The sequence below is a fragment of the Pseudophryne corroboree genome, unplaced genomic scaffold (genome assembly GCF_028390025.1).
Source record: "Pseudophryne corroboree isolate aPseCor3 unplaced genomic scaffold, aPseCor3.hap2 scaffold_844, whole genome shotgun sequence".
NCBI classification, from domain to species: domain Eukaryota; kingdom Metazoa; phylum Chordata; class Amphibia; order Anura; family Myobatrachidae; genus Pseudophryne; species Pseudophryne corroboree.
The window spans coordinates 186,550-202,949 of NW_026970423.1; the positions used below are offsets into that span (position 1 = coordinate 186,550).

The following is a 16,400-nucleotide window of genomic DNA, read 5'->3' on the forward strand; positions in this document are numbered from 1 at the left end:
AATCTGTTTTTGGAGGTTAGAATAGATGCAGGATCAAGTAGCTCAATGGGTAGGGTATTTGATTAGAATTCAACAGGTTATAGGTTTGAATCCTGGGTATGATAGTTTGAGGTGTTATTTAATAAAGTATGTTTATATATTAGTCACACATGGCTTACTTGTACAAATGGCATGTCACCAGTTAGTGCTGACTGCTGATATGCCATTTGCACAAACACGCCATGTGTGACTGTATATGCATTTAAGGAGGGCACCCCGGCAATACCACAAACCATTGAGTGTCAAGTATACTAGATATATCTTCATATCTCATGTGCTTTCTCTGAGACCAATCTTGTTATGCCCCTTCCCCACAAGGCATGCGCCTTTTGTCCATATTGCAAAAATGGGGAGGGGGGGGGCATATAATTATCTGTCACAGGGCACCAAAAAGTCTAGTTATGGCTCTGGTATGCATTATGTAATCTGGCAGACCATATCTCCAACACTGGCTGGTTGGAATAGAAATCCGGTTATCTATGTGAGCAAATGACCATCAACGATTTACTCTCAAACACTAGAAAATGGACAAAAATGGTCCCCTAAACAAATTGGTTAAATTTTGGGTTTAACTAATTTGTGTAATGACCATTTTTGACCACTTTTCTAGTGTCTGGGAGCAAATGGTTAATTGACATTTGCTCCTATACATTACCAGATTTTCATTCCATCCATCCAGACTGGATAGATAGCCTGACAGATAATTGTGTAGTGTACGCCCAGGATAACTGTCAGTTGTGCTTTCTTTTATGACGGCACATAAATGGGTGGGCAGATCCAGAGCAAGCACTGCCCACTCATGCATAGTTGTCAACTGATGTGAAGTTCCAGGGGGCAATCTCAGTTATAAAGAAAAGTATCTGGAAATTGTCCCTAGTTTAAAAAAAAAAAAAAAAAAAAAATTGATCAACTCCATTTATTTAGTATGATATCCCAGGTGATAGGATGCCGGCAGTCAGAACAACATACTTTATTAAATAACACATCTCAAACTACCATACCCAGGATTCAAACCTATAACCTGTTGAATTCTAATCAAACACCCTACCTATTGAGCTATTTGATCCTGCATAAAAATTGTGAACATTATATGAAGCTATTGGTACTTTGAAAAAAAAAGTATCAGCATTACAACGCAGCAGATCCATGCAGTTTGCAGCCACACACTACATGTATCTGCTCAGCCACAATGCTGATTATTTCTTCACAAAGTACAAGGTGAGCTCCAAACAGAATTCTCTAGCTTAGAATTATGCCAAACCTAGAAGTCGGGCCCCCCACCCTGGGATCCCCCAGAGGGAGGCCTGCACCGTCATGCGGCAGGCTTGTCCGTTTTGGAAGCAGGCTGATGGGCAGCCCAAGCTTGCTTCAGTCTGGGCTTGGCAGGTCTGGAAGCATGAGCTTGCTTTGGGTATGCCTGACGCTTTACCTTGAGGATGAAAGGGCCAAGGGAAAGTACTTTTAGCCTTCTGCGTGGTAGGAGTCATACTAGGTAGGCAAGCTGTTTTAGCAGTAGCCAGATCAGCTACAATCTTATTGAGGTCTTCTCCAAAGAGAGTGTCTCCCTTGAAAGGAAGCACCTCCAGGGTTTTCTTGGAATCCATATCCACCGACCAGGATCTCAACCAGCTGTATAAAGTATTACCTTGGAACTGGCTCTCCACTCCCCATTATCTGGTTATCATGGCTTCCTCCGCCAGTGTCCAGACTCGCTTGCTGAAGCTCGGCCACTTCTTCCTAGCAGCAGGCTCCTGGATCACTGGGCAGCAGAGGTGCTTTGGAGCCGGAAGGGAGCGGAGCAATCAGGCAGGCAGTTGCAGTGCTGCCCAGCTATCTGTGGTGTGAGAAGAAGCAGGGGCACCCCACCGCTGGCAGTGCTGCAGCTAGCGGTGGTGGCAGCGGCGAGGCTGCTGGGCTGGGTCTTGAAAAAGGTGGAAAGAAGGGTGTTACGGCATGGAATGTACAAACTGCGAGACCCTGCTGGTAGCGCCTTTGTCTATTTAGTAGGAAGGGCACGTAACAGCCGGAGGGCAATGGAGGAAGCCCCTTTAGGGCTGGAGCCCGGCGGCAACTGACTCCGTTGTCTCTGGGAGTTCCGCCCCTGGACTAGAGGAATGGTCAAGAACATGGCAACATTTAATGCCAAAAAATGCAAAATCATACACGTCTCAAAAATACAAAGGCTAACTATAATATTAAGGGCATTATAATGGCAAGAGGAAAGCTATCTAAGTATTACTATTTCAGGTGAGCAATGTAACAAAGCAATAGGAAAGGCAAGTCAGATGCTTGTTTGCATAGGTAAAGAACCAGTAGCAGAAAAAAGTAATACAGGTTGAGTATCCCATATCCAAATATTCCGAAATACGGAATATTCCGAAATACGGACTTTTTTGAGTGAGACTGAGATAGTGAAACCTTTGTTTTTTGATGGCTCAGTGTACACAAACTTTGTTTAATACTCAAAGTTATTAAAAATATTGTATTAAATGAACTTCAGACTGTGTGTATAAGGTGTATATGACACATAAATGAATTCTGTGAATGTACACACACTTTGTTTAATGCACAAAGTTATAAAAAATATTGGCTAAAATGACCTTCAGGCTGTGTGTATATGGTATATATGAAACAGAAATGCATTCTGTGCTTAGATTTAGGTCCCATCACCATAATATCTCGTTATGGTATGCAATTATTCCAAAATACAGAAAAATCCGATATCCAAAATTCCTCTGGTCCCAAGCATTTTGGATAAGGGATACTCAACCTGTAATGCCACTGTATAGGTCCTTGGTACAGCCACATTTAGAATCCTGTGTTCTGTTCCAGAAGCCATATCTCAAGCGCCTTGAGTCCTGTTGGAGAAAGAGCACTATATAAATAAATAGTATCAAAATTTGTTTCACGGCACCCCTAGGCCAAAGTTTTTTTTATTGAGAAATTCAGAAAAAAATATAAAATTAAGTAAATTGTGTTTATAGCATGTCATCCTCAGGTTCAGTTATGTTGTGAGGGAATGGTTTTGCCAATTTAATAAAGTATAAATAATTTTAATTGGTCCTGGACCACCAAACTATGCTACCAGTGCAAGAACCCCAGTTTGGAAACTACTGCCATAAAATAAACCTTTTTTGTTTTTTTTAAACTACATGTAATACACCTTAGATCTCAGTTCCTAAAAGGTTTTAAACCCTTGCATACAGTAAACTACACATATTTAAAAATCCTACACCGGGCACAAGTGCTCACGGGCCAATTTCATGGCAGTCTCGGATAGGAGGGCATTGTGGATTCACCAAGGGAATGCTGATGCTGACTCCAAGAAGCCTCTTCAAGATCGCAGGAGCAGAGTCCTCTGCTTCTGCCAAATCCACTGCATGACGCTTGGGCTCTCTTGCAGGAGCCCACACCAGTGGGGGGCACCAGGGGCGGAACTACTGGCAGGGCAGGCAGTGCATTGCACTGGGGCCCCGCCGCACTCAAGGGCCCACAGCCGCCGGCATTACAATGAGTCACAATGACTCATTGTATCATGCCGCAGCCGCACACCAGCGCTCCCGTCGGGTCTGCGTCCTGCGACTCCCGCCGCCCGCCCGTCGTAACGAACAGATCAGGCCAGGGCACTACGGGCAGCAGCCGCAGCACCAGACACGCTGCCGCCTCTGTAACACACGAAGAGGGAGGAGGGTCGCTTGGAGATGAGAGGAGCAGCGGCACGGAGGGGGGGGGAGGAGGAGGGAGGTGAAGGAAGGAGCCGCAGCAGCGCTTTGTTACTGGTGGAGGCGCTGCTGCTGCTGCCCCTCTGCTTCACTATAGGCTGTCTTCCGAGAACAGCCTATAGTGAAGCAGAGGGGCAGCAGCAGCAGCGCCTCCACCAATAACACAGCGCTGCTGCGGCTCCCTCCTCTACCTTCCTCCTCCTCCTTCTCTACCGCCCAGGAATCGTCAAGCTGCACGAGGAGCCTGAGCCAGCGGAGAGGGTAAGTATAATTCTTCTTTCTTTCTTTCTTTCTTTCTTTCTTTCTTTCTTTCTTTCTTTCTTTCTTTCTTTCTTCTCTTTCTTTCTTGGGACTGCCTGCCGCTATGTGTAAAAAGGGGGAATCTGCCTGCCGCTATGTGTAAAAAGGGGGAATCTGCCTGCCGCTATGTGTAAAAAGGGGGAATCTGCCTGCCGCTATGTGTAAAAAGGTGGAATCTGCCTGCAGCTATGTGTAAAAGGGGGGAATCTGCCTGCAGCTATGTGTTAAAAGGGGGAATCTGCCTGCAGCTATGTGTAAAAAGGGGGACTGCCTGCCGCAATGTGTAAAAAGGGGGAATCTGCCTGCCGCTATGTGTAAAAAGGGGGAATCTGCCTGCAGCTATGTGTAAAAAGGGGGACTGCCTGCCGCAATGTGTAAAAAGGGGGAATCTGCCTGCCGCAATGTGTAAAAAGGGGGAAGCTGCTTGCCGCAATTTGTAAAAAGGGGGAATCTGCTTGCCGCAATGTGTAACAAGGGGGAATCTGCCTGCCGTAATGTGTAACAAGGGGGATGCTGTCTGCCGTAATGTGTAACAAGGGCACGCTGTCTGCCAAAATGTGTAACAAGGGCAAGCTGTCTGCTGTAATGTGTAACAAGGGCAAGCTGTCTGCTGTAATGTGTAAAAAGTGTACGATGTCTGCCATTATGTGTAACAAGGGCAGGCTGACTGCTGTTATGTGAAAAAAGTGTACGCTGTCTGCCGCTATGTTTAACAAGGGCAGGCTGTCTGCCGTTATGTGTAAAAAGTGTACGCTGTCTGCCGCTATGTTTAACAAGGGCAGGCTGTCTGCCGTTATGTGAAAAAAATGTACGCTGTCTGCCGCTATGTGTAACAAGGGCACGCTGTCTGCCGTTGTGTAAAAAAGGGGGATGCTGTCTGCCGTAATGTGTAAAAAGGGGACGCTGTCTGCTGTAATGTGTAAAAAGAGGACGCTGTCTGCTGTAATGTGTAAAAAGAGGAATCTGTCCGCCGTAAGGTGTAAAAGGGTCTCTACCTGGTGTAGTGGTGCTACTGTGGGCGTAATTTGAATAATGGAGACTACTGTGCACCGTTTTATGAATTGGTATTATTTTGTGGCCACACCCCTTAACCACGAAGCCACGCCACTATGTTTTTTTGCACGCGCCTACGGCGCGCACTGCCCCTGTTTTGCATGCAGGGGTGGGGCTCCAATGCCGTTTCTTGCACACACTGCTAAAATGTCTAGTTACGGCACTGTTGCTAGGTATCCACTTCCCTGAGCAGGCCCCCCTCACCAGATCCTCTCCAGGGGTGAGGGGGTGGACTTGGATGGGATGGGATGGGGGGGGGGGCCAAGCCATTTTGTCGCACATGGGCCCACTGCTCGCTAGTTCCGCCACTGGGGGGCACGTCTAAAACCCTTCAGTCAGTTCTGGATTCATTCGGACCTCGACTCGTGGGTTTTACAAATAGTGTCCCAAGGGTACAAACTGGGGTTTCAAGAAGTTCCCCCTCACCGATTGTTCAAATCAGCCTTAGTCAGCAGGGAGAAGGTTTTTATTCAAGCCTCTTCGTGGTCCCGAAGCCGGACGGCTCAGTCAGACCAATCTTAAATCTGAAATCCCTTAATTTCTACCTAAAGAAATTAAATTTCAAGATGGAATCTCTGAGGGTAGTGATCTCCAGTCCGGGGGATAAAGGAGATTTCATGGTTTTGGTAGACATAAAGGATGCCTACTTACATGTTCCCATTTAGCCACTGCATCAAGCTACCTGAGGTTTGCAATTCATGATTGTCATTACCAATTTCAGACGTTGCCGTTTGGTCTGTCCACGGCTCCGAGGATTTTCACCAGGGTGATGGCGGAAATGATGGTTCTCCTTCGCAAGCAAGGAGTCACAATTATCCCGTACTTGGATGATCTCCTGATAAAGGCGAGATCCAGGTACCAGTTGGTGCAAAACATCTACTCTCCCTGACAGTTCTTTAACAACATGGTTGGCTCCTAAACTTGCCAAAATCGCAGTTGGTCCTAATGACGCGGTTGTTGTTTTTGGGAGTGATACTGGACACAGAAGAGGTTTTCTTCTAGTGGAATGGCTCTGGAGATCCAGAGTCTGGTCAAACAAATTCTGAAACCAGCAAGAGTGTTAATCCATCAATGCATTCGGTTGCTGGGGAAGATGGTTGCGGCCTACGAGGCCATTCAGTTTGGCAGGCTCCATGCCAGAGTGTTCCAGTGGGACCTGTTGGACAAGTGGTCCGGATCCCACCTACACATGCACCGGAGGATAATCCTGTCTTCCAAGACCAGAATCTCACTCCATTGGTGGCTGCACAGTTCTCACCACCTAGAGGGGCGATGGTTTGGGATCCAGGACGGGATCCTAGGGACCACGGATGCAACCCTCCGAGGCTGGGGAGCAGTCACACAGGGGGAAAACATCCAAGGAAGATGGTCAAGTCAGGAAAGTTGTCTCCACATAAATGTTCTGGAGTTAAGGGCCATTTAATAACTGCAGACACAGTACGCACTGGGACGGGTGCCCCGCATCCTCTACGGACTAAGAGAAAAGGATTTACCAGTAGGTATTAAAATCCTATTTTCTCTAAAGTCCTAGAGGATGCTGGGGACTCCGTAAGGACCATGGGGATAGACGGGCTCCGCAGGAGACATGGGCACTTTAAGAAAGACTTTAGTTCTGGGTGTGCACTGGCTCCTCCCTCTATGCCCCTCCTCCAGATCTCAGTTTGATACTGTGCCCAGTGGAGACTGGGTGCTTTTCAGGAGCTCTCCTGAGCTTTCTGACAGAAAGTATTTTGTTAGGTATTTAATTTTCAGGGAGCACTGCTGGCAACAGACTCCCTCATCGAGGGACTGAGGGGAGAGAAGCAGCCCTACTCTCTGAGTTGCAAGGTCCTGCTTCTTAGGCTACTGGACACCATTAGCTCCAGAGGTATTGGTACGCAGGATCTCACCCTCGCCGTCCGTCCCAGAGCCGCGCCTCCGTCCCCCTCGCAGAGCCGGAAGATAGAAGCCGGGTGAGTATGAGAAGAAAAGAAGACTTCAGAGGCGGCAGAAAAACTTCATGATCTTCACTGAGGTAACGCACAGCACTGCAGCTGTGTGCCTTTGCTCCCATACACCTCACATACTCCGGTCACTGTAAGGGTGCAGGGCGCAGGGGGGGCGCCCTGGGCAGCAATATAAACCTCTTTCGCAAAAATATAACATATATACAGCTGGGCACTGTATATATGTATGAGCCCCCACCAATTTTACAGTTTAAGCGGGACAGAAGCCCGCCTCCGAGGGGGCGGGGCTTCTCCCTCAGCACTCACCAGCGCCATTTTTTCTCCACAGCACCGCTGAGAGGAAGCTCCCCGGACTCTACCCTGCTTATACCACGTTAGACAAGAGGGTTGAAAAGAGGGGGGGGGGGCACATAATTCGCAAATTACATACAGCAGCACTACTGGGCAAACATTAAGTTACTGTTTTATTCCTGGGTTATATAGCGCTGGGGTGTGTGCTGGCATACTCCCTCTCTGTCTCTCCAAAGGGCCTTGTGGGAAAACTGTCTTCAGAAAAAGCATTCCCTGTGTGTGTGGTGTGTCGGTACACGTGTGTCGACATGTCTGAGGAAGAAGGCTATATTAGAGAGGAGCGGGAGCAAATGAATGTGGTGTCTCCGCCGACAGCTGATTGGATGGATATGTGGAATGTTTTAAATGCTAGTGTAAACTCATTGCACAAAAGATTAGACAAGGCAGAAGCTTTGGGACAGTCAGGGTCTCAACCCATGCCTGATCCTATGTTGCAGGGACTGTCAGGGTCTCATAAGCGCCCACTATACCAGTTTGTTGACACAGATACCGACACGGATTCTGACTCCAGTGTCGATTACGATGATGCAAAGTTACAGCCAAAATTGGCAAAATCCATTCGATTTATGATTATGGCAATAAAAGATGTTTTGCACATCACAGAGTAACCTCCTGTCGCTGACAAGAGGGTACATATGTACAAGGGAAAGAAGCCTGAGGTAACCTTTCCCCCCTCACACGAGCTGAACGAGTTATGTGAAAAAGCTTGGAAATCTCCAGATAAAAGACTGCAGATTTCCAAAAGGATTCTTATGGCGTATCCTTTCCCATCAACGGATAGGTTACGATGGGAATCCTCCCGTGGATAACACGCTTATCCAAGAAGGTAGCCCTCCCGTCCCAGGATACGGCTACCCTCAAAGAGTGTGCTGACCGCAAACAGGAGATTACCCTAATGTGAAAACAAGGTGATATCTAATTAGCACACAGGTAAGGAATTAAGAAAATCTTTATTTAAGGGTGAAGATGTTTCTCACAAAATCGTTGCCCCAGTGCATCATTGAAATTCAAGCTGGAAAGATGATTTTAATATATCACTTGTACATTTTGTATTGCTCTTCTGGTGACAATGTAGTTTGTTTTTGTCAATTACCATTTTAATAATAGGGTAAAGAAAATTAAGTGGATTTTTTAAAGAAAACAATACTGTCAATATACTATTAAAACAAATTAAAATGGTAAAAGTTATTGTACTTTAAGTAAAAATAAAACAGCTAAAATATCAATCCCAGTTTTGGATTACTTTAATTAACAAAAAAAAATGCATATAGCAGAGGATAGTTTCAATCTGCCTACCGCTGGGTTATGGGCCCAGCATGCTTCCATTGCTGTACTCTGCTGCACATGTAAGTGCAAGAGATCCTGAAGCACTCACTCATCATGGGAAAGTACCAATGTGTTTCTTCGTTGGTTGATGGAAGAAACATCTTACAAAAACTCTCCAGATTATTGACTTTTTAAAGTTTTTCTAGGAAACGTTTTAGATGAATGCTTATTAGCCTTTGTCAGTATGGACTTTTGCAAAGTGTCTCTGTGGCGCAATCAGTTAGTGTGCACGGCTATTAACCGAAAGGTTGGTGGTTCAATCCCACCCAGGGACGTAATTGACCTTGTTATCAGATTTTGGTGATCTTTAAGTAGACAAGTCAAAATTTCAAACCCCCTGTTCTGGTGTAGGGTACCTGGCCTTCTCTGATGTAATCAGAGTTAGATTTGATTCAGTGATTTTATAAAATTAGCTAGGAAGCACAATTTAGCAAGTGGGTTGCAGAGAAAAAGAAATATGCTGGCAAAAAAAATCCAATTGAGTGATTAAACAGCTCTTAATTTTCTGGCTTTATTTTTATGCTAACAAATTTGTTCTCTGAAAAGTGTCCACAAAGCCAAGTCTCTGATTAACACCTTTGTAAGGATGGTTTTTAACCTATTACTAAATTAAACTTGCTTCATTGGAAAGGCAGCAAGATGCATCCTCATTTCAATGTCTACTGAAACAATACAGGTTGACACCAGGAAACATTAACGCCACTGCATCCTTGCTGCTTTCTCATGTGGAAGTCTGTTTAATGTGAAAACAAGGTGATATCTAATTAGCACACAGGTAAGGAATTAAGAAAATCTTTATTTAAGGGTGAAAATGTTTCTCACAAAATCGTTGCCCCAATGCATCATTGAAATTCAAGCTGGAAAGATGATTTTAATATATCACTTGTACATTTTGTATTGCTCTTCTGGTGACAATGTAGTTTGTTTTTGTCAATTACCATTTTAATAATAGGGTAAAGAAAATTAAGTGGATTTTTAAAAGAAAACAATACTTTCAATATACTATTAAAACAAATTAAAATGGTAAAAGTTATTGTACTTTAATGAAAAATAAAAGAGTAAAAATATCAATCCCAGTTTTGGATTACTTTAATTAACAAAAAAAATGCATATAGCAGAGGATATTTTTAATCTGCCTACCTCTGGGTTATGGACCCAGCATGCTTCCATTGCAGTACTCTGCTGCACATGTAAGTGCAAGAGATCCTGAAGCACTCACTCATCATGGGAAAGTACCAATGTGTTTCTTCGTTGGTGGATGGAAGAAACATCTTACAAAAACTCTCCAGATTATTGACTTTTTAAAGTTTTTCAAGGAAACGTTTTAGATGAATGCTTATTAGCCTTTGTCAGTATGTACTTTTGCAAAGTGTCTCTGTGGCGCAATCAGTTAGTGTGTATGGCTATAAACCAAAAAGTTGGTGGTTCAATCCCACCCAGGGACGTAATTGACATTGTTATCAGATTTTGGTGATCTTTAAGTAGACAAGTCAAAATTTCAAACCCCCTCTTATGGTGTTGGGTACCTGGCCTTCTCTGATGTAATCAGAGTTAGATTTGATTCAGTGATTTTATAAAAACAGCTAGGAAGCACAATTTAGCAGTGGGTTGCAGAGAAAAAGAAATATGCTGGCAAAAAAATCCAATTGAGTGATTAAACAGCTCTTAATTTTCTGGCTTTATTTTTATGCTAACAAATTTGTTCTCTGAAAAGTGTCCACAAAGCCAAGTCTCTGATTAACACCTTTGTAGGGATGGTTTTTCACCTATTACTAAATTAAATTTGCTTCATTGGAAAGGCAGCAAGATGCATCCTCATTTCAATGTCTACTGAAAAAATACGGGTTGACACCAGGAAACATTAACGCCACTGCATCCTTGCTGCTTTCTCATGTGGAAGTCTGTTTAATGTGAAAACAAGGTGATATCTAATTAGCACACAGGTAAGGAATTAACAAAATCTTTATTTAAGGGTGAAGATGTTTCTCACAAAATCGTTGCCCCAATGCATCATTGAAATTCAAGCTGGAAAGATGATTTTAATATATCACTTGTACATTTTGTATTGCTCTTCTGGTGACAATGTAGTTTGTTTTTGTCAATTACCCTTTTAATAATAGGGTAAAGAAAATTAAGTGGATTTTTTAAAGAAAACTATACTGTCAATATACTATTAAAACAAATTAAAATGGTAAAAGTTATTGTACTTTAAGTAAAAATAAAAGAGCAAAAATATCAATCCCAGTTTGGATTACTTAAGTTAACAAAAAAAATGCATATAGCAAAGGATAGTTTCAATCTGCCTACCTCTGGGTTATGGGCCCAGCATGCTTCCATTGCAGTACTCTGCTGCACATGTAAGTGCAAGAGATCCTGAAGCACTCACTCATCATGGGAAAGTACCAATGTGTTTCTTCGTTGGTTGATGGAAGAAACATCTTACAAAAACTCTCCAGATTATTGACTTTTTAAAGTTTTTCTAGGAAACGTTCTAGATGTATGCTTATTGGCCTTTGTCAGTATGTACTTTTTACAAAGTGTCTCTGTGGCGCAATCGGTTAGTGTGTCTGGCTACTAACCAAAAGGTTGGTGGTTCAATCCCACCCAGTGACGTAATTGAACTTGTTATTAGATTTTGGTGATCTTTAAGTAGACAAGTCAAAATTTCAAACCCCCTCTTATGGTGTAGGGTACCTGGCCTTCTCTGATGTAATCAGAGTTAGATTTGATTCAGTGATTTTATAAAAACAGCTAGGAAGCACAATTTAGCAGTGGGTTGCAGAGAAAAAGAAATATGCTGGCAAAAAAATCCAATTGAGTGATTAAACAGCTCTTCATTTTCTGGCTTTATTTTTATGCTAACAAATTTGTTCTCTGAAAAGTGTCCACAAAGCCAAGTCTCTGATTAACACCTTTGTAGGGATGGTTTTTCACCTATTACTAAATTAAATTTGCTTCATTGGAAAGGCAGCAAGATGCATCCTCATTTCAATGTCTACTGAAAAAATACGGGTTGACACCAGGAAACAACGCCACTGCATCCTTGCTGCTTTCTCATGTGGAAGTCTGTTTAATGTGAAAACAAGGTGATATCTAATTAGCACACAGGTAAGGAATTAAGAAAATCTTTATTTAAGGGTGAAGATGTTTCTCACAAAATCGTTGCCCCAATGCATCATTGAAATTGAAGCTGGAAAGATGATTTTAATATATCACGTGTACATTTTGTATTGCTCTTCTGGTGACAATGTAGTTTGTTTTTGTCAATTACCCTTTTAATAATAGGGTAAAGAAAATTTAGTGGATTTAAACAAATTAAAATGGTAAAAGTTATTGTACTTCAAGTAAAAATAAAAGAGCAAAAATATCAATCCCAGTTTTGATTACTTAAATTAACAAAAAAAATGCATATAGCAAAGGATAGTTTCAATCTGCCTACCTCTGGGTTATGGGCCCAGCATGCTTCCATTGCAGTACTCTGCTGCACATGTAAGTGCAAGAGATCCTGAAGCACTTACTCATCATGGGAAAGTACCAATGTGTTTCTTCGTTGGTTGATGGAAGAAACATTTTACAAAAACTCTCCAGATTATTGACTTTTTAAAGTTTTTCTAGGAAACGTTCTAGATGTATGCTTATTAGCCTTTGTCAGTATGTACTTTTTGTGAAGTGTCTCTGTGGCGCAATCGGTTAGTGTGTCCGGCTACTAACCAAAAGGGACGTAATTGACCTTGTTATCAGATTTTGGTGATCTTTAAGTAGACAAGTCAAAATTTCAAACCCCCTCTTATGGTGTAGGGTACCTGGCCTTTTCTGATGTAATCAGAGTTAGATTTGATTCAGTGATTTAATAAAAACAGATAGGAAGCACAATTTAGCAGTGGGTTGCAGAGAAAAAGAAATATGCTGGCAAAAAAAATCCAATTGAGTGATTAAACAGCTCTTCATTTTCTGGCTTTATTTTTATGCTAACAAATTTGTTCTCTGAAAAGTGTCCACAAAGCCAAGTCTCTGATTAACACCATTGTAAGGATGGTTTTTCACCTATTACTAAATTAAACTTGCTTCATTGGAAAGGCAGCAAGATGCATCCTCATTTCAATGTCTACTGAAATAATACAGGTTGACACCAGGAAACATTAACGCCACTGCATCCTTGCTGCTTTCTCATGTGGAAGTCTGTTTAATGTGAAAACAAGGTGATATCTAATTAGCACACAGGTAAGGAATTAAGAAAATCTTTATTTAAGGGTGAAAATGTTACTTACAAAATCGTTGCCCCAATGCATCATTGAAATTAAAGCTGGAAAGATGACTTTAATATATCACTTGTACATTTTGTATTGCTCTTCTGGTGACAATGTAGTTTGTTTTTGTCAATTACCCTTTTAATAATAGGGTAAAGAAAATTAAGTGGATTTTTTAAAGAAAACTATACTGTCAATATACTATTAAAACAAATTAAAATGGTAAAAGTTATTGTACTATAAGTAAAAATAAAAGCGCCAAAATATCAATCCCAGTTTTGGATTACTTTAATTAACAAAAAAAAATGCATATAGCAGAGGATAGTTTCAATCTTCCTACCGCTGGGTTATGGGCCCAGCATGCTTTCATTGCTGTACTCTGCTGCACATGTAAGTGCAAGAGATCCTGAAGCACTCACTCATCATGGGAAAGTACCAATGTGTTTCTTTGTTGGTTGATGGAAGAAACATCTTACAAAAACTCTCCAGATTATTGACTTTTTAAAGTTTTTCTAGGAAACGTTTTAGATGAATGCTTATTAGCCTTTGTCAGTATGGTCTTTTGCAAAGTGTCTCTGTGGCGCTATCAGTTAGTGTGCACGGCTATTAACCAAAAGGTTGGTGGTTCAATCCCACCCAGGGACGTAATTGACCTTGTTATCAGATTTTGGTGATCTTTAAGTAGACAAGTCAAAATTTCAAATCCCCTCTTATGGTGTAGGGTACCTGGCCTTCTCTGATGTAATCAGAGTTAGATTTGATTCAGTGATTTTATAAAAACAGCTAGGAAACACAATTTAGCAGTGGGTTGCAGAGAAAAAGAAATATGCTGGCAAAAAAATCCAATTGAGTGATTAAACAGCTCTTCATTTTCTGGCTTTATTTTTATGCTAACAAATTTGTTCTCTGAAAAGTGTCCACAAAGCCAAGTCTCTGATGAACACCTTTGTAAGGATGGTTTTTCACCTATTACTAAATTAAACTTGCTTCATTGGAAAGGCAGCAAGATGCATCCTCATTTCAATGTCTACTGAAATAATACAGGTTGACACCAGGAAACATTAACGCCACTGCATCCTTGCTGCTTTCTCATGTGAAAGTCTGTTTGATGTGAAAACAAGGTGATATCTAATTAGCACACAGGTAAGGAATTAAGAAAATCTTTATTTAAGGGTGAAGATGTTTCTCACAAAATCGTTGCCCCAATGCATCATTGAAATTCAAGCTGGAAAGATGATTTTAATATATCACTTGTACATTTTGTATTGCTCTTCTGGTGACAATGTATTTTGTTTTTGTCAATTACCATTTTAATAATAGGGTAAAGAAAATTAAGTGGATTTTTGAAAGAAAACAATACTGTCAATATACTATTAAAACAAATTAAAATGGTAAAAGTTATTGTACTTTAAGTAAACATAAAATAGCTAACATATCAATCCCAGTTTTGGATTACTTTAATTAACAAAAAAAATGCATATAGCAGAGGATAGTTTCAATCTGCCTACCTCTGGGTAATGGGCCCAGCATGCTTCCATTGCAGTACTCTGCTGCACATGTAAGTGCAAGAGATCCTGAAGCACTTACTCATCATGTGAAAGTACCAATGTGTTTCTTCGTTGGTTGATTTAAGAAAATTCTTACAAAAACTCTCCAGATTATTGACTTTTTAAAGTTTTTCTAGGAAACGTTCTAGAATAATGCTTATTAGCCTTTGTCAGTATGTACTTTTTGCAAAGTGTCTCTGTGGCGCAATCGGTTAGTGTGTCTGGCTACTAACCAAAAGGTTGGTGGTTCAATCCCACCCAGGGACATAATTGACCTTGTGATCAGGTTTTGGTGATATTTAAGTAGACAAGTCAAAATTTCAAACCCCCTCTTATGGTGTAGGGTACCTGGCCTTCTCTGATGTAATCAGAGTTAGATTTGATTCAGTGATTTTATAAAAAACAGCTAAGAAGCACAATTTAGCAATGGGTTGCAGAGAAAAAAAATATGCTGGCAGAAAAATCCAATTGAGTGATTAAACAGCTCTTCATTTTCTGCCTTTATTTTTATGCTAACAAATTTGTTCTCTAAAAAGTGTCCACAAAGCCAAGTCTCTGATTAACACCTTTGTAGGGATGGTTTTTCACCTATAACTAAATTAAACTTGCTTCATTGGAAAGGCAGCAAGATGCATCCTCATTTCAATGTCTACTGAAATAATACAGGTTGACACCAGGAAACATTAACGCCACTGCATCCTTGCTGCTTTCTCATGTAGAAGTCTGTTTAATGTGAAAACAAGGTGATATCTAATTAGCACACAGGTAAGGAATTAAGAAAATCTTTATTTAAGGGTGAAGATGTTTCTCACAAAATCGTTGCCCCAATGCATCATTGAAATTCAAGCTGGAAAGATGATTTTAATATATCACTTGTACATTTTGTATTGCTCTTCTGGTGACAATGTAGTTTGTTTTTGTCAATTACCCTTTTAATAATAGGGTAAAGAAAATTAAGTGGATTTTTTAAAGAAAACTATACTGTCAATATACTATTAAAACAAATTAAAATGGTAAAAGTTATTGTACTTTAAGTAAAAATAAAAGAGCAAAAATATCAATCCCAGTTTTGATTACTTAAATTAACAAAAAAAAATGCATATAGCAAAGGATAGTTTCAATCTGCCTACCTCTGGGTTATGGGCCCAGCATGCTTCCATTGCAGTACTCTGCTGCACATGTAAGTGCAAGAGATCCTGAAGCACTCAGTCATCATGGGAAAGTACCAATGTGTTTCTTCGTTGGTTGATGGAAGAAACATCTTACAAAAACTCTCCAGATTATTGACTTTTTAAAGTTTTTCTAGGAAACGTTCTAGATGTATGCTTATTAGCCTTTGTCAGTATGTACTTTTTACAAAGTGTCTCTGTGGCGCAATCAGTTAGTGTGTCTGGCTACTAACCAAAAGGTTGGTGGTTCAATCCCACCCAGGGACGTAATTGACCTTGTTATCAGATTTTGGTGATCTTTAAGTAGACAAGTCAAAATTTCAAACCCCCTCTTATGGTGTAGGGTACCTGGCCTTCTCTGATGTAATCAGAGTTAGATTTGATTCAGTGATTTTATAAAAACAGATAGGAAGCACAATTTAGCAGTGGGTTGCAGAGAAAAAGAAATATGCTGGCAAAAAAAATCCAATTGAGTGATTAAACAGCTCTTCATTTTCTGGCTTTATTTTTATGCTAACAAATTTGTTCTCTGAAAAGTGTCCACAAAGCCAAGTCTCTGATTAACACCTTTGTAGGGATGGTTTTTCACCTATTACTAAATTAAACTTGCTTCATTGGAAAGGCAGCAAGATGCATCCTCATTTCAATTTCTACTGAAATAATACAGGTTGACACCAGGAAACATTAACGCCACTGCATC

General features: G+C 41.2%; 2 non-coding genes across 2 annotated transcripts; both read left to right on the forward strand.

Moving 5' to 3' along the window:
• The first annotated feature begins 11,276 nt into the window (after positions 1–11,276).
• TRNAS-ACU (transfer RNA serine (anticodon ACU)) lies at positions 11,277–11,350 on the forward strand. The gene has a single exon. It is a non-coding gene; the product is annotated as a tRNA-Ser (tRNA).
• A 3,374-nt stretch (positions 11,351–14,724) lies between these two features.
• Positions 14,725–14,798, forward strand: TRNAS-ACU (transfer RNA serine (anticodon ACU)). Its single transcript has one exon. It is a non-coding gene; the product is annotated as a tRNA-Ser (tRNA).
• Positions 14,799–16,400: the final 1,602 nt, after the last annotated feature.